Source organism: Camellia sinensis, chromosome 4, assembly GCF_055761805.1.
Source record: "Camellia sinensis isolate YWXY chromosome 4, ASM5576180v1, whole genome shotgun sequence".
Lineage (NCBI taxonomy): Eukaryota > Viridiplantae > Streptophyta > Magnoliopsida > Ericales > Theaceae > Camellia > Camellia sinensis.
In genome coordinates this window covers 181801329-181813678 of record NC_138964.1, presented here as the reverse complement: position 1 = coordinate 181813678, position 12350 = coordinate 181801329, and positions in this window count along the sequence as shown.

The following is a 12350-nucleotide window of genomic DNA, read 5'->3' as shown; positions in this document are numbered from 1 at the left end:
GGTAAGAGTCAAACTTCTACTCAAATTTTCACAAGTGTTTATACGGTTTCCTTTCTGATCAATCTTTTTCTTGCAGGTCATCCAAAAGCAACACTTGGTCATGGAGAGAATTCATTGACTGTGGCAGAAAGCAAACGACACTGCCAGCCAAGTCCAAAGTCTTCAAACCGAACTCGGCCGAGCAAAGTCTTCACTGCAGATTGCCAACGCTGACAACACCAAGTTGCTCGGCCAGCTTGGCGACGCCGAGAAAAAGAGGGATGAGCTCCAGGCCGAGCTGGACGCACTCAAAAAAGTCAAAGGAGAAGGAGTGCGAAGACGCCAACAACGCCGGCTTTAAGGAGGCCGAGGACAGCTATAAGAAGTAAGTCTTCGCCACCCAAGACATCTATTTCAAGGCGGGTTGGACGTCTGCTTGCGAACAGCTCGGTCAAGGTCCTGATACTGACGTGTTTGCCTCTCCGCCAACTATCTTCCTACCGACCTATCTCGTGCCACATGCCAACGACGTCTTCAGCGCGTTGCAGGCTGAGGCCGAGGAAGGACTTGAAGGAGAAGCCGAGGCAGATGCTGAGGGAAAGGACCGCCAAGAGCAAGAGCAGCCTGGCCAAACAAAAACCGGTGTCCAAGACCAATCTCCAACGGTCAACTTGGAGGCAACCGAGGATGAATTCACCAACTTTTCCCCCTTAGCCTAGTTTTCTTTTTCCTTGCTTTTTTTTTTTTTTTGAACATGTAACCGGGCTAAGTTTCCCACTTTTTGTATTTACTTTCACATCAATGAAAAAGCTCTAATTTCATCAAGTGTTTGTGCGGTCTCCAAGCCTCATACCTTCAGCCGAACAAAATACCTCGGCGAGATAAACCTCGTTAATTAACTGATGTAACCGGAAAAGACATCTCGGTTTGAATCATAGTTGTACAAATCATCAACTCTTTCAACCGGAATAACCACCTCGGTTGAGAACACCTAAGTTGAGCAAACCATCAACTCTTTCAACCGGAATAAACATCTCGGTTGAGAATAACTAAGTTAAGCAAAATATCAACTCTTTCATCTGGAGTAAATATCTCGGTTGAGAATCACAGTTGAACAAATCATCAACTCTTTTAACCAGAGTAAACATCTCGGTTGAGAATCACAGTTGAACAAATCATCAACTCTTTCAACCGGAATAAACATCTCGGTTCAGAATCACAGTTAAACAAATCATCAACTCTTTTAACCGGAGTAAACATCTCGGTTGAGAATCACAGTTGAACAAATCATCAACTCTTTCAACTGGAGTAAACATCTCGGTCGAGAATCGCATAGTTTGAACAAATCGTCAACTCTTTCAATATGAGTAAACATCTCGGTTGAGAATGACTAAACACAAAGCAACAATAAAAATGCCAAGGCAAAGATGTGACACTTCTATATATTGACAAAAATAATATTATATTCTGAAGTGTAAGGCAAAAAGTTCCTTTGCACAAAAAGAAAGCAAATGCTAGAAATAATACAGTTTGAGGTTGGCCGCATTCTACGGTCGGGGTATTCCTCTACCATCCAAGTCCTCCAAGTGGTATGCCCCCTTGCCCGCCAGACCGGTTATCTTGTAGGGTCCTTCCCAATTTGCCCCTAGTTTGCCTTCACCTGGCACCAGGGTATTGCCCATGACTTTCCTCAAGACCCAATCACTTACTTTGAACGGTCTGGGGTGCACCGTTTTGTTGTATTTCCTTGAGAGCTCTTGTTGGTAGGCGGCCACATGGATGAGAGCCTTTTCTCGGCGTTCGTCCACGAGGTCCAATTCTAGGGCGACGGCTTCGGCGTTCAGCTCGGGCTCAAAACTTTCACTTCTGAGGGTGGGCATTCCAACTTCCAAAGGTATGACCGCCTCCATGCCATATGCCAAAGCAAAAGGCGTTTCCCCGGTAGATCGCTGCGGGGTTGTTCAGTATGCCCAAAGGACGCTGGGGAGTTCCTCAGCCCACTTTCCCTTTGCCTTCCCTAGCCTTTTCTTCAACCCATCAAGGATGATCATGTTTGACGCCTCAGCTTGACCATTAGACTGCGGGTAAGCCGGGGTGGAGTTGTAGAATTCTATCTTCAAATCTTCACAAAATCTTCTAAAAAGGCGTCCGTCAAATTGGGTGCCGTTGTCAGAGATCAGAATTTTGGGACGCCAAACCGCGTTACCACATTCTGCCAGACAAACCGCTTGACGTCTTTCTCCTTGATTGTTGCCAAAGGTTCTGCTTCAACCCATTTGGTGAAGTAGTATGTGGCCGCGATGAAGAACTTCCGGTTGCCTGGTGCGGTTGGGAGTGGCCCCACTATATCTAGCCCCCACATCGCAAAGGGCTAAGGGCTGGTGAGGGGAAGAAGTTCCCTGGCCGGCTGGTGGATCTGGTGGGCAAACTTCTAGCACTTCTGACACTTGCGAACATACTTCTGTGTGTCGGCTTGCATGCATGGCCACTAGTAGCCTTGCGAAATAGCTCGGTAGGCCAAGGACCTGCCCCCTATGTGACTGCCACCAATGCCTTCATGAATTTCGTACAAAAAGGCTTCCACGTTGCTCGGGTGCACACACTTCAGGTAGGGACTGGTAAACGAATTCTTGTATAAAACGCCCGATGGAGAGAGCCAAAACCGCTCTCACTTCACCCGCACTTTATGTGCTTCCTTCTTGGCGGCTGGAAGGGTCCGGTCCTTGAGAAAAATGATGATAGGGTCCATCCAAGAAGGACCTAGCTTAGCGCAGAGTATTTCTGTCTGTCCGGTTTCCTCAATGCTGGGCCTCGGAAGGAATTCAATCAAAAGAGGGTTGGGAGATGAGTTGTCAACCATAGAAGCGAGACCGGCCAACTCATCTGCTCGGCCGTTATTCTCGGCCGATCTGTTGGACCCTGATCGCCTGAAATCGCTTAATGTGGTCCCTGACCAGAGCTTGGTACTTCATCATTCGGTCATCCTTTGCTTCGTAAACCCCAGAAACTTGGTTAACCACGAGCTGGGAATCACTGTAAACCATCAACTTGGATGTTTGCATCTGAAGCGCGCTCTTGAGCCCGGCCAAGAGCGCTTCGTACCCAGCCTCATTGTTGGATGCTGGGAAGCCAAGGGTGATAGAATGTTCAATAATCAGTTCGTCTGGCGAAATCAGAACTATGCCCAGCCCGGCACCGTGACGGTTCGAGGCTCCATCAATAAAAAGTTTCCACATTTCGCCAACAAAGAGCTTCCAATACTCTAAGGGGTCCTGAGAGGTTTGAAGGTTTATGGGATCATGGTTGCTCGGCTGTTCGGCTTCCAGTTCCGTGCTAAGCGGTTCCACTTCAGCCCCCCTTGGTGATTCGGCACCGGACTCAGCAAGTTGATCCATAATGCCTAAGTCCATAGGCGAATCGCCAGGTTGCGGTATTATGCCGGCCGCCGGCTCTGTGCTGAGCGGGTCCATTTCTTCCCCCCGCGGTGATGCGGTACCGGACAGAGCAGGTTGGTCGGTGATACCCAACTCCGTCATCGCATCGCCGGGCTGTAGTATCGTGTCAACTGAAGGTGCCTCGGCGGGGCGCGTAAGTTTCGCGTCACCAACACCGCCAGGCTGTGGTATTTCTGTCAGGCTTGCATTCACCTCTTCATCTGCCGCGACAATAACGATCGGGCATACCGGATGAGTTCCAGGTGAGAATTCAGCAACGAAGTCGACCAAAGTCTAGGCTTTTATGGCAATGCGCGGCTGGAACTTGACGTCAAACTGTCCTAACTCGACCGCCCACTTAAGAATTCAACCAGAGAAGCCCGCCCGCTCGAATAAAGCTTTGAGGAGGAACTCGGTCAGAACGGTTATTGTATGCGCATGAAAATAGTGCGCCAACTTCCTTGAGGCCATCATTAATGCCAACGCGAGTTTTTCCAGCGGCAAGTATCTCGACTCTGCTGGTAACAAGGTTTTGCTGACGTAGAAGATAGGGAGGTGCTTGATTCCCTCTGACCGGACAAGCACTGCCCTGACCACATACTGTGAAACGGCCAGATAAAGGTAAAGTTCCTCGCCGGGCTTCGGTGTTACTAACAGTGGCGCCGAAGACAGATACTCCTTGAGCTGGGCCAAAGCCCGGTCACACTCTTCATCCCACGAGAACTTTGACTTCAATGCTTGAAAGAAAGGACGGCAGCAATCTGATGATCGACTTATAAATCGATTAAGCGCGGCGGCCATTCCGGCCAGATGTTGCACGTCCTTAGCCGAGCTGGGCTGCTTCAATTCTTGTACGGCTCTGATCTGTGTGGAGTCTGCTTCGATGCCTTGGTTCGTGACTAGGAAGCCTAAGAATTTTTCGGAACCCACGCCAAAGGCACACTTAGACGCATTCAAGTGTAGCTTGTGTTTTTTGAGAATGGCGAACATCTCGGCTAAGTCGGACAAGTGGTCTGCTTGATGCCGGCTTTTAACCACCATATCATCAATGTAAGCCTCCATTGTCCGGCCCAGCAAAGAAGCAAACATCTTAGTCACCATTCTTTGGAAAGTCGCCCCGGTGTTCTTCAAACCAAAAGGCATAATTCGATAACAGAAGAGTCCCCGTGGTGTAGTGAATGAGGTGATCTCTCGGTCCGGGCCATGCATGGCAATCTGATGGTATCCGTGGTAGGCATCCAAGAAACTGAGCCTGTTATGTCCAGCTGTTAAATCCACAAGTTCGTCAATTCTAGGCAGAGGGAAACTGTCTTTAGGGCAGGCTCGGTTGACGGTCTTGTAATCCACACAGACTCGCCACTTCTCATTTTTCTTGGGCACCACGACCGTGTTTGAAATCCACCGAGGGTAGTACACTTCCTGAATTACGCGCGCCTCCAGCAAGTTCTTTACTTCCTCGACAACTACCTCAGCGTGATGCAGCGCCGATCTCCTTGTTCGCTGAATGACCGGCTTGGCTCCGGGGATGATGTTGAGGCGATGGCAAATAAAACTCGGATCGAGGCCGGGCATGTCATAAGGCGACCATGCGAAGACTTTGATATTAGCCATTAAAAACTCAACCATCTCGGCTCTTTCTCGGGCAGTAAGGCTTGAGCTGAGCAAAAAGAACTTCTCCGAATTCTCTGCATCAATTCGCACTTCCAACAATTCCTCAACGGCTTTGTCCTCGGCCTTAGCACCCACATCATCAAGGACTCCCCGGTCTTCCGGTCCCTTAATCATTTGGACAAAGCCCTTGGCAGCCCGGCTCCCGTTCACTGCCACGAAGCATTGCTTCGACATGACTTGATCACCCCATATCTCCTCAATTGCCCCATAGCCGAGGGAAATCTCATTACCTGGTGATAGGTTGACGCCACAACTTGCATAGCGTGAAGCCATCCTCTTCCAAGGATTAGGTTATAAGAATATGACACCTGCAACACCCAGAACTCCACCTGCTTTACCACGGACCCCGCTTTGACCAGCAGGATAATCTTTTCCAAAGGCCACTCCGGTTGTGAGTTGAAACCAACCAGTGGCGAGGTTACCGAAGCCAAATTCGTATCTCGGAGCTTGAGCTGTTTGAATGCGTCGTAATACATGATCTCGATCGAGCTTCCCTGATTGATCAAGATCCGTCTGACATCAAATTCTTTGACGCAGAGTGTAACCACTAGGGCATCGTTGTGCGGCGTCTAAATACGCTCTAGGTCCCTTGAGGAGAAACTGATCACATCTTTCACTTCGGTCTTCCCCTTCTTGATCGCAGGCTGAACCGACAAAACTTTCCTCATGTGTTCTGCCTTCTTGATCATACCGCGGAGCTCGCATACACGCGTCGGTTCCATTATCCCATGGATGACATTAACAATCCCTTGAGGAGGCGCATCCCGGACATCCGGTCCCTGCGGGTCAACCAGAGCTTGATTGGCCTTCACGCCTCTATCAATGTAAAGGTCCAGGTGTCCGGCTGCGACTAGCTCTTCCAAGTGTTGCCTCAAAGGCAAACAGTCCTCCGTCCGGTGGTTGCGCTCCTGATGAAACGTGTAACGGTACTGCGGATTGAAGCCCTTCTGTCCGTCGCCCAACTTAGCAGGAAACCGGACATACTCCTCGTCACGGATTTCACTAAGTATGCGATAGATTGGAATCTTAAAGATCGTGGTGAGACCTGTTCTGGCCTTCAATCTTCTATTTGCATCAGCTACGTCATCCCGGGGGTAGTCATCCCGGTCATTCCGACGTCCCCTACTCCGATTTTTGTGATTTGAGCCATGGCCTGATTCCTCAGCGCGATCATTTGAACGGCTGGACTCTTGTTCGACCGCGTGCACTTTGCCAGCCGACCTCTTGTCCGTTGCTATCGGAATTGCCTTCGTTGTAAATGCTGACGCATCCTTCTTCACTCGAATGTGCTCATTGATGCGCTGCATGAGCTGGCCCATGGATGTCAGTTGGTGCATGGTAAGCGAGTCCCGTAGTCTATGTTCGACCGGAAGACCACGCTTGTATTGCATGATTGCAAGGTTGATCGGGCAATCCAAGATCTTGTTGAAGGTCTCCCAATATCTGGAGTTGTATGCTTTCAATGTGTCGTTCGGTTCCATCTTGACACTCAGTAGATGATCAACTTCCTTTGGTGTTTTCGTGTTGGTTTTGAAGCGCGTCACAAAGGCCTCGGCCAACTGCTGCCACCTTTCAATGCTCCCCTCCGACAGCCTCTCGAACCATTTCAAACCCAGCTCGCCCAAACTTGACAAGAAGATCAAGCACATAAGAGCGCATTCCGCCTATGTCCGGCCATGACCTGTCAGAAATGACTTACATGCATATACGAGTCAGTTTTTCCGTCGTAGAGCGTGAACTTTGGCTGGTGGAAGCCCGCCGGAAGCAATGCTGTCTCTATATCCACGGAGAATGGAGTGGCACTGAGCCTCGCCAAGTCTGTGTCTACAGGGAGAGGCGCGGCTGGGCGGTGTGGAGGCATTCTTACCTCCTCGCTGGCGTGAACCCCATAGGATAGCCGGTGGAATGCCGGCACCCTCTGAGCCTCCCGCCAGTGAGCCCGTTCCTTCAAAACTGCCCGCAAATCCTCTGATTGAGCGGAATAAGAGTACCTCGACGTTGTCACCAGACGTGAGGGCTGGTAAGTGCTATCTTGTACGCTGGATTTCTCTACATGCACGTCGGAATCTCCAACCTTGTAACTTCTAGTGATAGAAATGGAAGGAGTGTGCCGCTGACTCTGACTGCCTGAACAGCGGGGTTGGGTGCGCTCACTGTGGTCTCCCCCTCCAGCTATACCCTTCTCTTTGACATGCCGCTTCAGCTCTTCCATTTCCGCCGCCATTCGCCTTATGACGGCGTCCTGGTCCCTTAGCTTGTGTTCCAGACGTCTGGCGTGCGATTCTCTCTACTGCCGATAACCATTTGGACTCCGTGAATGACCATAACTTCTTCCGCGCTTATCGCGCGCGTCTCCTGAGTGTCCTCCTAGAGAAGTCTCCAGGTCCGCCATCGGAGGAATGATGGAGGGATGTCATTCTCTCCTTTTGCCCGACTCCGGGGTAACTCCGTCGATGGCGAACAACGGAATCTCTTCGATGTTCGCCATGGACGGCGATCAGATGAGCCTGGAAGACAAGGTTTTGTTTGCAATGTTCCCACAGACGGTGCCAATTGTGCGGAGAGCAAATATTCAGGCAAGCCCGCACTCCTTTCTTCCAAGTTCCTGCCTGTCCGATCGACCTGCAGACACAACGGCGGTGAGCTACCCAGCGGTGTGTGGCCGGAAAACCCCTCCGATGATTAAGTTAGACACACACAGGGATAGAGAGAGAGAGATGACTGAGTTGTGTGTAGTGTTTATCTCACCAAAATGCCATCCTTTAATATGGGGGGCGCAGACATGCTTATATACCTTCTACGCCCCAAATCTACTCCCAGTGATCTCTCGACACGTGGTGTTGATATCCCATCTGTCAGCACAAATCTTGCTGAACATCACCTAACCCAACTGCCAGCCCACTCTACTGGGAGCTCGGCAGCCGGGCTGCAGCATCTCGGCTGTCAACGGCTATGCTGCGCTTCATGCCCCAGTGGGCCAATAACCGAGCTCCTTTCCAGCCGTGCTCGACTACATTCCGGCGAAGCCAAGCTTGAGATTGGTCATACTGGTCAACCAAAGGCCTACCTGCCGAGCTTAAGGCACAAACCTTCATGCCTAGCTATGGATGCGCGCCTTCCAACCGAGCAACGCATAAACCGTGGAACCCTTACTTGACTAGCCTTCATGCCGACAAGGTCAAGTAGCTCGGTTCCACACGCCTTTTGCCATTATCGAGCAAAAATCACTTCTGGGTAGACACAGGATACCACGGCCCAAATGTGTTTGGTCTACAATTTGTCCGGTATTACCATGGCCCAATCCAGATCATACTTCTCCCTCTCACGTATCTAGGTATGTGCTGAACAACATGAAAAATTCTTACATGCTAGGAGAGTACTATGTAGTATGTCACATAATGTCTTTAATTAATTACAAATATTATGATTTTTTATATTATCTTTCTATCACTCAACACATAAATATTGCTTCCACTCTCTCAATTAATAAGAGAAGAAGAAAGTACCACATGACACATATCCTCTTTATACACAAAAATTGCTGTGATCAACATATATAAAACTTTAAATTGATGTGTTGCTCTTTTTCAAAGACTTGAGCGAATTTTATGTCTAATTAAAATCATTGTGGGTTGTTTGAAATAATCTAAGGTATTGTTTGGAATAAGTTAAAAAAAAATTAAAAATTATTAAAAAAATTAAAAAATTTATACTATTTAATGATTTTGGGGCAAGTCATTAGGGCAAAATTATTATTTTGTTCTTTGAATTCAAATATCCCAAAACTCAAAAAGTTAAAAGTCAAATAGTCAAAAGGGTAAAATGATCATTTTTATTTTACTATAATATTTTATGACACATCTTTTCATAAAAATTCAAACATTTATCTCATGCATACATCTTTTTCTTTTTACTTTTTTAATTAAAAAGTTAAAAAGTACACTTATATAACACATCTCAAACAACTACAAATAAGTGTACTTTTTTGACTTTTTATGAAAATATGTGTGAAAAAATACAAAAGTAAAATGTGACCCCAAAAAAATATAAAAAGACAAAAAAATAAACATATATAACACACCCAAACAAACTTATGATAGTAGTCTCAATCAAAATTTTAATTATAGAGGGAGATATGCATCCCCATTTTTTTTTTTTTTTTTTTTTTGGTATGAAAGACTACCCAATTTATTTTCATATAAACATAATAAAACTTTGTATATTCACATGACTTGCATGATTTAAGAAACTCAAATCACTAAATTTTACTTAATAGATGTTGAGAATCATGAATTTTGTACATTTATTAGCTTGGTTCATTCCTCGTTCTCCGTGGCCCTTTCGTCATTCTTCTTCTTTTTACATTCTTTTCTAACTCTCTGTTTCCTCTCTTTTCTTTGTTTTCCTTTCTTTTCTTTTTTTTCTACTGTACTGAACACTGAACACACACGCACACATATAAGCTAAAAATGGTGAAGAATGATTTCAGTGTAACGGTGAATTATGAGAGTTTAGAGTAAGAGTTACTTGCAACGTGTCCTTTTTAATTTAATTAAATAATAATTTTTTTTTGGTGAGTTCTACATTTTTACCTTTATTTGTTTGTACCAAATTACATTTGTCTTTCTTATGTTACATAAAGAACCACGTGCATAATTATAATTTAAATCTTAAAATTTTCCCAAATAGCCATTAATTAATTCTAATATGGTGTTAAGGACTGTTAAACACTTAGGTCATGTTTGTTTGGATGGACATGAGCTTGGGATTGGATTAATAGTCCAATAAAATTACTAATCCGATGTTTGATTAAATAATTGAAGTACGGACTAATTATTTTAAATTTGACTATTAGTTAAGATAGGATACATAATCCAACGAATTCGTAATCCTAAGACTATTAGTCATGGAAATGCTAATCCAGTCCGCCCAAACAAACATGGCCTTATAGTGTTACCGATAAGGCAAAAATAACAATGATGAAGGCACGGTAATTTGAAATGGTAAATGGTGAATTGTACTCCGGATTTAGATTGACGAGATTCAAACAGCAGTGGGGAGATGACGATGGACAGTGGTTGAGGCATGCCAGTGAACAACCATGTCTTGTTGTGGAGAAAGTAGAGTAAGACGATAGTAAGTGGAGAGAGAGAGAGACTAGAAAAATGATAATGTGAAAGAAAGTTGTAAAGAAAATAATGTATTCTAAAATTTTTTAGGAGTCTAAAGTTATTTTTAATTATTTATGTTAAAAAATTCCCTTCTGCTTCTAAAATTTGAAATATTAAAAATTTCAACTAGCAAAGAAACTTTTAGTGGAATATACCTTTGATAGAGAGATATATCCCTAATTATTTCAAAAACAATTTCTTGTTAGTCCTATTCTCTCACATATTATAATGTGCCTGTTTGGTAAAAATTAACTTCAGCTTATTTCAGCTTATGGCTTAAATTAAGCCATTCTGATCTGTTTGGTAAAAATTAAAGGTGCAAATTATAGCTTAAAAAAATTCATTTTAAGCCATTTTTGCGAAGTTGCTCCGGAGATGCTTCTGATTTCAGATTAAGCGCGCAGCTGTTTGGAGGGGCATGAAATGACTTAAATGCCCCTCCAAAACTTCAACAATTACAGTTATGCCACGATATAAGCCCTCTTTCGTCGTGCCCTAGCCCACTCCTCTCCTCACACTCGTCTTCTCAGTTCCTCTTGGCGACGAAGACGTGCCTTCGTATCTCTCGAAGATCAGTCGATCGAAGTCGAAATTTCTCGAAGATTTCTCCAAGATCTGCACTACGAAAGGTAAGATCGCATCTTCTTGGCTTTTGTTTGTGATATATATATATATACACACACACACATTTCAGCTAGGGTTTACAGACAGATTGCATCTTCTTCCTTCGATTCACCCTCTCCGTCTGAAATTTTCTCTTCCATCTTGCCCTTGGCTTGCTTTCTCCCTTATCTGTCATCTCTCTCTCTCTCGAAGCACATTCTGCTCTGTTTATTAATATGTATGCTCTGATTATTAATGAAGATATTAATATGTATACTTGATCTGAAGATAAACAGAAATTTATGCTCTGTTGTGTTGATTTTATATGTATATATTGATTTTATTTTTCTGTCATTCATCAAAATGCAACTAACTTATCAAATCAATAAGTTGTGTTGACACAAATTTGGAATCTCTCAGATATGTTTTATTTTTTAACTTTTGAGAAGAAGGGAAAAAAAAAAAAAAGATAGTAGTACAGAAATACTATTATTACTACTATCTTAGTAAATTTGCAAATCTTATTTTCAAAGGATCTTATGGACTTGCAGAATCATATACACAGTTTGGTTCGTATTATGAATAACATTTTGTTTTTACATTGTTCCTTTATACGAATTAGTGATAAATGTATAAATCTGAATATGTTTAATTAACAATTATTAGTTTTTTTTTTATACATTGCATTAATATGGTTGTTTCCTTACAGGATTTCTATTATTTCATAAGTATTTTGGTAATTTCAAAACATGGGCTGTAAAGGTCACCAATGACTGTTTTCAGAACAATACATCAAGCAGATTGTGGAAACAATTAGGAAGGTAGAAACCAGAATTATACCCTCAATTACAAGTAAAATATCATATAAAATATACACCAAACTCTGGCATCTACCTCATAGGCACCCAATACTACTGATCATACATTAATATCGTCAAATAGGAGATTAAAAATCTATGATGTTCCACATGAAAAATAGAACGAAAATTAAATATTAAAAAAAAAAATCTTTGTCCACAAAATTAGACTTAGAATTGGAAAACTGCTGCTGCAAATAATCATTTACAATCTAAATTACAATAATCATTTGCAACTAATGAGCAGTGATAAATTCCCCTGATTGGAAGTTAGTACTAAGTATCTGTAAATAAATCCATCATTTTACAAACACAGAGCCAAAATAAACTTCAACTACACTGTGCTTGGTTGTGAGAAAAAAAACCAGAAACAAACAAAAGATTGAAATTTTAAATTCTTGTGCTTCCGGTTGCATTTTCCTCGGAACATGAACAGCTCAATTACACAAAATTAGATAGTTTACACAAAATTAGGCCAAGGAGTTCTATAAAGCCTAAAACCATGTAATGACTCTCATTCAATACAGTTCAGTTTTAGAGAATAACCAGAGCTTTTGAAGCTTCTTTCAGATTGCGTGATGCATTCCTAACCCTAAGTGCGATGCCTAGACTTTTTGTCTTCTTTCTTTTACCAC